Here is a 13,696-nt window from a genome sequence, read left to right on the forward strand (position 1 = left end):
TCTTCCCATGCCTTTAAGCATGACGTGAACAACCAGTGAAGCCTCCAGTCCCTGTTCTCATTCACATGCTACTACCAACAGACTGAGGGAGAAATGGGCATATGCATTTGGTAACTAGTGGATGAGAGTTAGTTTAATGGAGGAAAATGGAAAGAATCGTGGTTCTGAAAGGGACCAGTCATAAAGCAATTTTTTGCCTGACTCCAGCCCCTTAACAATAAAATGGATTTGCCTTTGCAGATTGCCCTACTCTAGGGATAGCTTAACAATAAATTTTCTTAATTCCTCAGCATATTTTTACCTTTGTTGTATTAATACAAATATGGAAAACATGAAGAAGAGAGGCAGGAATTGTATACACAATTAAGTTCAACTCCATTTTGCAAATTCAAAAAAGGAACTTTATATTCAGGAATCTACAAGTCACAGACAAGCTAGTGATGGATTTAGACTTTGAAACTCTTCCTGCTGTTTCCTCCATTATATTCCAGAGCCAGGAAGGAATTGCATCTCTAAGCAAGTAAAGGGTTAAATGGATTCTGAGCTGAATCAATAAAGATACATTGCAATTGAACCATATGTTAGACTACATATACTTAGACATATATAAAACATTCTATCCAACAACATTTGCAGATTATCCTCCAAGATAATTCATGTAATAGGACACAAGGCATATCTTAATAAATTTAAGATTGAAATCATACCAACTTTCTGACTACAATGGCCTGATCTACAAATCAAAAAGAGAAAGCTAAAAAACCAACAAGTATGTGGAAACTAAACAATACACTTCTGAAGAATCAATGGGTCAAAAAAGAAATTGAAAAGGAAATAAAAGTTATGTAAAAACAAAAATGGGAATAAAAGTAGTTCTGAGAAGAAAGTTTATAGCAACACGTCCATATATTAAGAAATCAGAAAGATCTCAAATAAACAATTTAACTTTATACCTCAAGGAACTAGAAAAGAAGAACAAATTAAGGCCAATATTCTCAAGATGAAGAAAATAATCAGAGCAGAAATAATTGAAATACAGGCCAGAAAAAGTCAACAAAACCAAGAGTTGTTTTTTTTTTGTTTGTTTTGAAAAAAAATTGACAAACCTTTAGCTTGGTTAATTAGGGGGAAACAAGACAAGACTCTAGTCAATAAAATTAGAAATGAAAAAGGAGACACTAAAACTGATAATACTGAAATTCATGGAATCATAAGAGACTACTATGAACAGTTAAAGCCAAGAAATTAGATAACTTAGGAAAAAACGGATTCCTTCTTAGAAACATTTCCAAGACTGAGAAAAAATACAAAATCTGAACAGACCAGGAGAGAGGGAAGATGGCGGCATAGGAGGACGCTGGGCTCACTGTGCATCCTGCTGATCACTTAGATTCCACCTACACCTGCCTAAATACCCAGAAAACCGCCAGAGGGTTAGAAGAATGGAGTCTCCGGAGCCAAGCACAGACGAGAGGCCCACAGAAGAGGGTAGGAAGGACGGCGAGGTGGTGCGTGCTCCACGGACTGGCAGGAGGGAGCCGGGGCGGAGGGGCGGCTCACCGGCCAAGCAGAGCCCCCAAGTCCGGCTGGCAAAAGCGGAGGGGCCTGATGGACTGTGTTCCGACAAGCGCGACTTAGCATCTGGGAGGTCATAAGTTAACAGCTCTGCTCGGAAAGCGGGAAGGCTGGAGGACAAAGGGAGGGAGAGCTGCTGAGCCCCCGGACGACAGAGCTCAGTTTGGTGGGGAACAAAGGCGCTCACCAGCGCCATCTCTCCCACCCATCCCCCAGCCAAAATCCCAAACGGAACCAGTTCCTACTAGGGAACTTGCTCCTTCCGCGCAAACACCCAACTCTGTGCTTCTGTGGACCAAACCTCCAGCAGTGGATCTGACTCCCTCCCGCTGCCACAGGGCCCCTCCTGAAGTGGATCACCTAAGGAGAAGTGAGCTAAGCCTGCCCCTCCTGCCCCCGTGCACCTTGCCTACCCACCCCAGCTAATACGCCAGATCCCCAGCATCACAAGCCTGGCAGGGTGCAAGTAGCCCAGACGGGCCACGCCACCACACAGTGAATCCCGCCCCTAGGAGAGGGGAAGAGAAGGCACACACCAGTCTGACTGTGGCCCCAGCGGTGGGCTGGGGGCAGACATCAGGTCGGACTGCAGCCCTGCCCACCAACTCCAGTTATACACCACAGCACAGGGGAAGTGCCCTGCAGGTCCTCACCACTCCAGGGACTATCCAAAATGACCAAGCAGAATTCCCCTCAGAAGAATCTCCAGGGAATAACAACAGCTAATGAACTGATCAAAAAGGATTTAAATAATATAACAGAAAGTGAATTTAGAATAATAGTCATAAAATTAATCGCTGGGCTTGAAAACAGTATACAGGACAGCAGAGAATCTCTTGCTACAGAGATCAAGGGACTAAGGAGCAGTCACGAGGAGCTGAAAAGCGCTTTAAACGAAATGCAAAACAAAATGGAAATGACCACGACTTGGATTGAAGAGGCAGAGGAGAGAATAGGTGAACTAGAAGATAAAGTTATGGAAAAAGAGGAAGCTGAGAGAAAGAGAGACAAAAAAATCCAGGAGTATGAGAGGAAAATTAGAGAACTAAGTGATACACTAAAAAGAAATAATATACACATAATTGGTATCCCAGAGGAGGAAGAGAGAGGGAAAGGTGCTGAAGGGGTACTTGAAGAAATTATGGCTGAGAACTTCCCTGAACTGGGGAAGGAAAAAGGCATTGAAATCCAAGAGGCACAGAGAACTCCCTTCAGACGTAACTTGAATCGATCTGCACGACATATCATAGTGAAACTGGCAAAATACAAGGATAAAGAGAAAATTCTGAAAGCAGCAAGGGATAAATGTGCCCTCACATATAAAGGGAGACCTATAAGACTTGTGACTGATCTCTCTTTTGAAACTTGGCAGGCCAGAAAGAATTGGCACGAGATCTTCAGTGTGCTAAACAGAAAAAATATACAGCCAAGAATCCTTTATCCAGCAAGTCTGTCATTTAGAATAGAAGGAGAGATAACGGTCTTCCCAAACAAAAACTGAAGGAATTTGTCACCACTAAACCAGCCCTACAAGAGATCCTAAGGGGGACCCTGTGAGACAAAGTCCCAGAGACATCACTACAAGCATAAAACATACAGACATCACAATGACTCTAAACCCATATCTTTCTATAATAACACTGAATGTAAATGGATTAAATGCGCCAACCAAAAGACATAGGGTATCAGAATGGATAAAAAAACAAGACCCATCTATTTGCTGTCTACAAGAGACTCATTTTAGACCTGAGGACACCTTTAGATTGAGAGTGAGGGGATGGAGAACTATTTATCATGCGACTGGAAGCCAAAATAAAGCTGGAGTAGCCATACTTCTATCAGACAAACTAGGCTTTAAATTAAAGGCTGTAACAAGAGATGAAGAAGGGCATTATATAATAATTACAGGGTCTATCCATCAGGAAGAGCTAACAATTATAAATGTCTATGCGCCGAATACCAGAGCCCCCAAATATATAAAACAATTACTCATAAACATAAGCAACCTTATTGATAAGAATGTGGTAATTGCAGGGGACTTTAACACCCCACTTACAGAAATGGATAGATTATCTAGACACACGGTCAATAAAGAAACAAGGGCCCTGAATGAGACATTGGATGAGATAGACTTGACAGATATATTTAGAACTCTGCATCCCAAAGCAACAGAATATACTTTCTTCTCGAGTGCACATGGAACATTCTCCAAGATAGATCATATACTGGGTCACAAAACAGCCCTTCATAAGTTTACAAGAATTGAAATTATACCATGCTTACTTTCAGACCACAATGCTATGAAGCTTGAAATCAACCACAGGAAAAAGTCTGGAAAACCTCCAAAAGCATGGAGGTTAAAGAACACCCTACTAACGAATGAATGGGTCAACCAGGCAATTAGAGAAGAAATTAAAAAATATATGGGAAACAAACGAAAATGAAAATACAATCCAAACGCTTTGGGATGAGGCGAAGGCAGTCCTGAGAGGAAAATACATCGCAATCCAGGCCTATCTCAAGAAACAAGAAAATTCCCAAATACAAAATCTAACAGCACACCTAAAGGAAATAGAAGCAGAACAGCAAAGGCAGCCTAAACCCAGCAGAAGAAGAGAAATAATAAAGATCAGAGCAGAAATAAACAATATAGAATCTAAAAAATGGTAGAGCAGATCAACGAAACCAAGAGTTGGTTTTTTGAAAAAATAAACAAAATTGACAAACCTCTAGCCAGGCTTCTCAAAAAGAAAAGGGAGATGACCCAAATAGATAAAATCATGAATGAAAATGGAATTATTACAACCAATCCCTCAGAGATACAAACAATTATCAGGGAATACTATAAAAATTATATGCCAACAAATTGGACAACCTGGAAGAAATGGACAAATTCCTAAACACCCACACACTTCCAACACTCAACCAGGAGGAAACAGAAAGCTTGAACAGACCCATAACCAGCAAAGAAATTGAATCGGTTATCAAAAATCTCCCAACAAATAAGAGTCCAGGACCAGATGGATTCCCAGGGGAGTTCTACCAGACATTAAAAGCAGAGATAATACCTATCCTTCTCAAGCTATTCCAAGAAATAGAAGGGAAAGAAAAACTTCCAGGCTCATTCTATGAAGCCAGTATTACTTTGATTCCTAAACCAGACAGAGACCCAGTAAAAAAAGAGAACTACAGGCCAATATCCCTGATGAATATGGATGCAAAAATTCTCAATAAGATACTAGCAAATAGAATGCAGTGGCATATAAAAAGAATTATTCACCATGACCAAGTGGGATTCATTCCTGGGATGCAGGGCTGGTTCAACATTCACAAATCAATCAACATGATACATCACATTAACAAAAAAAAGAGAAGAACCATATGATCCTGTCAATCGATGCAGAAAAGGCCTTTGACAAAATTCAGCACCCTTTCTTAATAAAAACCCTTGAGAAAGTCAGGATAGAAGGAACATACTTAAAGATCATAAAAGCCATTTATGAAAAGCCCACAGCTAACATCATCCTCAACGGGGAAAAACTGAGAGCTTTTTCCCTGAGATCAGGAACACGACAGGGATGCCCACTCTCACTGATGTTGTTTAACATAGTGCTGGAAGTTCTAGCATCAGCAATCAGACAACAAAAAGAAATCAAAGGCATCAAAATTGGCAAAGATGAAGTCAAGCTTTCGCTTTTTGCAGATGACATGATATTATACATGGAAAATCCGATAGACTCCACCAAAAGTCTGCTAGAACTGATACATGAATTCAGCAAAGTTGCAGGATACAAAATCAATGTACAGAAATCAGTTGCATTCTTATACACTAACAATGAAGCAACAGAAAGACAAATAAAGAAACTGATCCCATTCACAATTGCACCAAGAAGCATAAAATACCTAGGAATAAATCTAACCAAAGATGTAAAGGATCTGTATGCTGAAAACTATAGAAAACTTATGAAGGAAATTGAAGAAGATTTAAAGAAATGGAAAGACATTCCCTGCTCATGGATTGGAAGAATAAATATTGTCAAAATGTCAATACTACCCAAAGCTATCTACACATTCAATGCAATCCCAATCAAAATTGCACCAGCATTCTTCTCGAAACTAGAACAAGCCATCCTAAAATTCATATGGAACCACAAAAGGCCCCGAATAGCCAAAGGAATTTTGAAGAAGAACACCAAAGCAGGAGGCATCACAATCCCAGACTTTAGCCTCTACTACAAAGCTGTAATCATCAAGACAGCATGGTATTGGCACAAAAACAGACACATAGACCAATGGAATAGAATAGAAACCCCAGAACTAGACTCACAAACGTATGGCCAACTCATCTTTGACAAAGCAGGAAAGAACATCCAATGGAAAAAAGACAGTCTCTTTAACAAATGGTGCTGGGAGAACTGGACAGCAACATGCAGAAGGTTGAAACAAGACCACTTTCTCACACCATTCACAAAAACAAACTCAAAATGGATAAAGGACCCGAATGTGAGACAGGAAACCATCAAAACCTTAAAGGAGAAAACAGGAAAAGACCTCTCTGACCTCAGCCGTAGCAATCTCTTACTCGACACATCCCCAAAGGCAAGGGAATTAAAAGCAAAAGTGAATTACTGGGACCTTATGAAGATAAAAAGCTTCTGCACAGCAAAGGAAACAACCAACAAAACGAAAAGGCAACCAACAGAATGGGAAAAGATATTTGCAAATGACATATCGGACAAAGGGCTAGTATCCAAAATCTATAAAGAGCTCACCAAACTCCACACCCGAAAAACAAATAACCCAGTGAAGAAATGGGCAGAAAACATGAATAGACACTTCTCTAAAGAAGACATCCGGATGGCCAACAGGCACATGAAAAGATGCTCAACGTCGCTCCTTATCAGGGAAATACAAATCAAAACCACACTGAGATATCACCTCACGCCAGTCAGAGTGGCCAAAATGAACAAATCAGGAGACTATAGATGCTGGAGAGGATGTGGAGAAACGGGAACCCTCTTGCACTGTTGGTGGGAATGCAAATTGGTGCAGCCGCTCTGGAAAGCAGTGTGGAGGTTTCTCAGAAAATTAAAAATAGACCTACCCTATGACCCAGCAATAGCACTGCTAGGAATTTATCCAAGGGATACAGGAGTACTGATGCATAGGGGCACTTGTACCCCAATGTTTATAGCAGCACTCTCAACAATAGCCAAATTATGGAAAGAGCCTAAATGTCCATCAACTGATGAATGGATAAATTGTGGTTTATATACACAATGGAAATTGTGGTTTATATACACGTGGCAATGAGAAAAAATGAAATATGGCTTTTTGTAGCAACGTGGATGGAACTGGAGAGTGTGATGCTAAGTGAAATAAGCCATACAGTGAAAGACAGATACCATATGGTTTCACTCTTATGTGGATCCTGAGAAACTTAACAGAAACCCATGGGGGAGGGGAAGGAAAAAAAAAAGAGGTTAGAGTGGGAGAGAGCCAAAGCATAAGGGACTGTTAAAAACTGAGAACAAACTGAGGATTGATGGGGGGTGGGAGGGAGGGGAGGGTGGGTGATGGGTATTGAGGAGGGCACCTTTTGGGATGAGCACTGGGTGTTGTATGGAAACCAATTTGACAATAAATTTCATATATTAAAAAAATCTGAACAGACCAATAATGAGTGAAAAATTGAGTCAGTAATCAAAAATTTCACAACACAGAAAATTCTAAGAGCACATGGCTTTAATGAAAAATTCTACCAAACATTTGAATAAGAATTAGCAGGGGCACCTGGATGGCTCAGTTAAGCATCTGACTCTTGATTTTGGCCTGAGTCAGGATCTCATTCACACTTTGAGCCTCTGTGCTGTTTGGAGCCTGTTTGGGATTCTTTGTCCCCCTTTCTCTCTGCCCTTCCCCCACTTGCTGTCTCTCAAAAATAAATATAATAACCTTTAACAAGAAAAAAGAACTAACAATAATCCTCAAACTTCTCCAAATTATTGAAGTGGGGGAAAAACTTTTAAACTCATTTTATGAGGCCAGAATTATCCTGATTCCAATGCCAGATATAAGAAAACAAATACATACATCAATAAACCTTATATAGAGATGCAGCAATTCTCAACAAAATATTAGCAAACTGAATAAAATAACGTATTAAAACGACTATACATCATAACTAAGTAGAATTATCCCTGAAATGAGAGGATAACTCAACATATACATTCAATATGGGAATAGAGCAGGGGAGGTAAGATGACTGCATAGTAGGAGGGCTCTAAGCTTGCCTCATCCCTCAAACATAGCTAGATAACTATCATATTATCCTGGGTACCAAGAAATCAATCTGAAGACTGAAAGAACAAAATGCACAATAGAGGAAGAGAAGAGGCCACATTGAGGAAGGTAGGAAGTGTGGAGATGTGGTTTGGGACAGAGATGTATCATGGTTGCTGTGGAGGGAAGGGAGCCCTGGTTATGGAGAAAGGTGAGATAGAGTGGAGCATAAGGAAAACACTTTCCCAAAGCAATTAGCTGGGAAAATGAGAGGGGCTGATTTTCAGAAGTTTTTGCGACCACTTAAAGACTGGAGTTTTAGAGGTCCACAGGCTTGGCTAGAATAAAGCCCTGAGGGTACTGCCTTACTCCTGGAGGAAAGGCTGGCAAGCAGCCCCAGGGAAAACTGTGTGATCTGAGGATGGCCTAAGGTGCACAGGGAAAGACTGTTCACATCTACTGGAGTACATTGGTGAGAGATTACATGCCCAGAGATGCCTTTCAGGGGGCAAAAGAGCTAGTGGGCAACGTTTTCCTCCCCAACCCCTCAGCATAGGTGCAGAGACACCTGCTGAGGGTGGCCAAATCAGACACTGACTGTTAAGCCTGTTTTGTTCCAAATCCCATGCATGTACACTCTGGCACACCTGCTATTCTCAGTCATATCTGCATCAGTCCCAGCATGGCAAGACCCTCCTCCAGAAAACCAGTGAATATCCTTCCTACACGAGGTTTCTAAAGTTTGGAGTTTTAAAAGTCAGAGGGTTTGTTGGGATAGAGCCCAAAGTGCACTGCCCTGCTCCATGCAAGGAAGCAACCCAGAGACAGTGTGAAAACATAAATCTGAAAACTTCCTGTGATGCACAAATGGAAATTATTCTAACTTTTGGGAGTGCTCTTTTGAGAGCAGCAAGCACAGAGTTCCCTCTACTGGGACATAGGAACTGGCTGGTGCCATTTCTCTGTCCCACCCTTCAGCATGAACCAATTTCAATAAACAACACAGTGCCAACACTAGGTGCCTAACCTGTTTATGCTTAGTCCCACCCGCCCCTCTGCCAAATGCTGGTAGCTCATTTGTTAGGCAAATGTACCTAACGACCAGTACAGCAGGCCCCTTCCCCAGAAGACCAGCAGAAACCTCTGCATGCACCATGACTACTGACCATAGAGTTCTGCAAAGCTTTGGTTCTAATGGAAGTTGAATCAGGTCTCATTTAACAAGCAGACTAGAGCAAACCAAGTTAAAACCTGCAACATTCTGGCCAAGGTCTAAACACTTCCCACTACAAGAAAGGAGAAAGTCTGCACATGACTGACCTGAGGGATACAGCCTGCAAACACAGCATCATAGTACACACAACACACACCAGAGACTCTCCCTGAAGCTCCAGGTCCTGGTATGACCTCTTCTTCATAAAGCCATTACTCTCAGAAACAGGAAACATAACAGACTTTTCCAACACACGGATGAAGACAGAGACCTAGGCAAATGCTAAGACAGAGGATTTCATTCCAAAATAAAGAACAAGTAAATGTCACGATCAGAGATCTCATTGAAAGAGATATAAGTAATGTGACTGATGGAGAGTGAAAACAACAATCATAAGGATCCTCGCTGGGCTTGGAATAGCATGGAAGACATCAGGGAGACCCTTACTGCTGAGATAAAAAACTTTAAAAACCATCAGAACGAAAGTTTAAAAATGCAATAACTGAGAGTAATGACTACAAGGATGGAAGGAGACGAAAGAATAAGTGATATAGCATATAGAATAATGGCAATTAATGAAACTGAAAAAAAGAGTGAAAGAATTATGCTTCATGAGAAGAGACTTAAGATATTTAGTGATTCCATCAAATGTAATAACATTTGTATCATAGAAGTCTCAGAGAATGAAGAGAGAGAGAAAAGGGGACAGTTGTTTTTGAGGAATAATAGCTGAAAACTTTGCTAATCTGGGGAAGTAAACAGACTTTCACATCCAGGAGAGAAAGAGAAACCCATCAAAGGGAAAATGAGAAACAGAAACAGGTCAACACCAAGACATATTGTAATTATATATGTAAAATATACTGATTTAAAAATACCCTTAAAATCAACAAGACAAAAGAAGTCCCTAACTTATAAAGGAAGACCCATAAGGCTAGATGCAGATGTCTCCACAGAAACATGACAAGTCAGAAGGGAGTGGCATGATCTATTCAATGAGCTAAATAGCAGAAATCTGCAGCCAAGAATACTCTATCCAGCGGGGCTATCATTCAGAACAGAAGGAGACATAAAGAATTTCCAAGACAAGTAAAAGGTAAAAAATTTATGATCACAAAAATTTATGATCACTGTAAGAAATATTAAAGGGGACTCACTAGGTGGGAAAGACCAAAATTGACAAAGACTAGAAAGGAACAGAGAAAACCTCCAGAAAGTATGAGAAAACAAGTAATAAAATGACACTAAATACATATGTAATAATAATTGCTCTGAATGTAAAAGGACTAAACACTCCAATCAAAAAACATAGGGTGTCATAATGGATAAAAAATAAGACCCATCAGGGAGAAGCCAAGATGGCAGAACAACACGGAAGCTTTTTATGTGTCTCGTGTCCATGAAATACAGCCAGACCAACACTACACACCTAGAAAACAGATTGGAAGATTAACACAGCAATCTGCACAACCTGAACCACAGAATTCAGCAGGTACACAAGAAGAGCTGAACTTGGGGAGAAAGAATCCCTGAAAGGTAGGGAACCCCTTTTGCGGGTGGAGAGAGGACAGAGACTCGGTGGGGGGGAGCATTTGGGAAAAGCATCCCTCCCCAAAAGCAGCCAGAGAGAAAGTGGAAAATTGGAAACAGCCACAGGGACTAAACTAAAAAGGGAGAAAGGAGAAAAGAGAGGGTTTAAATCCCATTAAGACTATAAACAAGGCGAGCGTAAAGGCTACAACTCTGCAGCTCGATACCTGGTGGTGCTCTGGTGGGAAGGGTGAATCCCCAGGAACAGAGTGGGGTCCAGGAGGTTCTCGGGCCACATGGGGAAAAGCAGTTCCACTGCTGGAAGGACATTTGGTAGAGACTGTTGAAGCCACCTGGTCCCAGCAGACCCCGGAAGGCGGCCACATTCACTGGTGCTGGGGCAAGGTCATTGAGAGTGAAGCCTGGTGCCAGGTGTATGCTGCGATTTTCCATGGTCCCTGACACGCTGAGGCTACACTGTCTCATGATTTTTTGGGGGGGGAGGCTGGCACCTGACCGCAGGCTCGGGGCACCAGCAACAGCAGGGTCCAGCAGGCGTTCCTGGATGCAGCTGACATTCGGCCATTGTTTTGTGAGACCCTCCCACAGAGGTGTGGAATGGGTCAAAGCCACAGTCCTTTGGAAGTAAGAGGCCAGGGAAAACAGCTGCATCTGAGACAAAACTTGGGAGAGAGGTACTGCCTGGGGCCTGGTCACGGAGAGTGGAAAAGTGGGGTGTGGACGAGAGCTGAAGACAGAGGACCGGTGCATGATTGCTGATCCAGAAGAACAGGCTGGGTGGTGCTATTTTTCACCACTCCCACGCCTGCGCATGCACACCAAGGAGCTCCACAACAATCCACCCCAGTAAGCTAGCAGCGCCATCTAGTGGAGAGCGGAGCTGTTACACTGAGCCCCGACCAACTGGGCCAACTTCGCTCTTCAAGAACACAAACCTCACTGCCAGCTTAATTCACGGACCATAAAGAGCTACATGGACTGACCTCTAGGGGAAAATGAGGCAATATCAGGCTTACTTCAATCTGTTAGCAGGTTCATCTATTCAATTTTTTTCTCTCTCTTTTTCCTTTTTCTCTTTTACAATTCTTTTCTTTTTCTTGAATACAGAAAGAGAAAAAACTCATTTTTATTTTCAATTTTTATTAAAAATATGTCTTTAATTTTCATTACTACATTTTTTACTTTTGCGTAAATTTTTTCAAATTCTACTTTATTTTATCATTTACATCATTTTACATCATTTACATCATTTTATTTTAGTCTACTTCAGTGTACTCACCTTTTCAAATTTTCAAACAATTTCCTTTCTTTTTCTTTCTTTTTCTTTTTTTTTTCATTTCTTTTCTTTTTCTTGAATGCAGAAAGAGAAAAACCTCATTTTACTTTCAATTTCTTTTAAAAAATATTTTTATTTGGGGCTCCTTGGTGGCTCAGTCAGTTAAGCAGCCAACTTTGGCTCAGGTCATGATTTCGCGGTTCGTGAGTTTGAGCCTCGAGTCAGGCTCTGTGCTGACAGCTCAGAGCCTGGAGCCTGTTTCAGATTCTGTGTCTCCCTCTCTCTGCCCCTCCCCTGTTCATGCTCTGTCTCTCTCTGTCTCAAAAATAAGTAAACGTTAAAAAAATTAAAAAAAATAAATAAAAATATTTTTATTTAATTTTTATTACTATATTTTTTGCTTTTATGTAATTTTTTTCAAATTCTATCTTACTCCAATCATTTTATTTCAGTCTCCTATAGTGTATTCACTTTTTCAAAGTTTCAAACTATTATTTTTTCTTTTCTTTCTTTTTTTGTTTTTGTTTTTCATTTATTTTTTTTCTTAAATACAGAAAATGAAAAAGTTCATATTTCTTTTTAATTTTTATTAAAAATTTTTTCTATAATTTTTTTCTACTATATTCTCTACTTTTCTGTATTTTATTCTACTATAGTGTATTCATTTAATCAAATTTCAAATGATTTCCTTTTTTTCTCCTCCTGCCCACTTTTTGTTTGTTTGTTTCTCTATTGGTCAAGCCACTTTCTACAGCCAGACCAAAACACCTAGGATATAGCATCATCTATTCAACTTTTGTGTGTGTTTTTAACTTTTAATTTTCATTTTTTAAAAAAATTTTTTTTCAACATTTATTTATTTTGGGGACAGAGAGAGACAGAGCATGAACGGGGGAGGGGCAGAGAGAGAGGGAGACACAGAATGGGAAACAGGCTCCAGGCTCTGAGCCATCAGCCCAGAGCCTGACGCGGGGCTCGAACTCACGGACCGCGAGATCGTGACCTGGCTGAAGTCGGACGCTTGACCGACTGCGCCACCCAGGCGCCCCAATTTTCATATTTTTTTAACTTTAATTTTTTTTACTTCAATTTTTCCACCTTATTAATTCCTTTTCTCCCTTCAAAATTACAAAACGAAGGATTTCACCCCAAATAAAGAGCACAAAGAAACAACAGCCAGCGATTTAACCAACACAGACAAACAAGCAAGATGTTTGAACCAGAATTTAGAATCACAATAATAAGAATACTAGCTGGAGTTAAAAATAGATTAGAATCCCTTTCTCCAGAGACAAAAGAAATACAAATAGCAGGAATGAAATTAAAAATGCTATAACTGACCTGCAATCATGGATGGATGCAGTGGCGGCAAGGATGGACAAGGCAGAACAGAGAATCAGTGATATAGAGGGTTTATAGAGAATGACGAAGCAGAAAAAAAAGAGGGAGATTAAGGCAAAAGAGCACGATTTAAGAATTAGAGAAATCAGTGACTCATTAAAAAGGAACAACATCAGAATCATAGGGGTCCCAGAGGAGGAAGAGCGAGAAATAGGGGTAGAAGCGTTATGTGAAGAAATCATAGCAGAAAACTTTCCTAATCTGGGGAAAGACACAGACATTAAAATCCAGGAAGCACAGAGGACTCCCATTAGATTGAACAAAAACCGACCATCAACAAGGCATATCGTAGTCAAATACACAAAATACTCAGGCAAGGAGAGAATCATGAAAGCAGCAAGGGGGAAAAAGCCCTTAACCTACAAGGGAAGACAGATCAGGTTTGCAGCAGACCTATC

The sequence above is a fragment of the Prionailurus bengalensis genome, chromosome B1 (assembly GCF_016509475.1).
Source record: "Prionailurus bengalensis isolate Pbe53 chromosome B1, Fcat_Pben_1.1_paternal_pri, whole genome shotgun sequence".
NCBI classification, from domain to species: domain Eukaryota; kingdom Metazoa; phylum Chordata; class Mammalia; order Carnivora; family Felidae; genus Prionailurus; species Prionailurus bengalensis.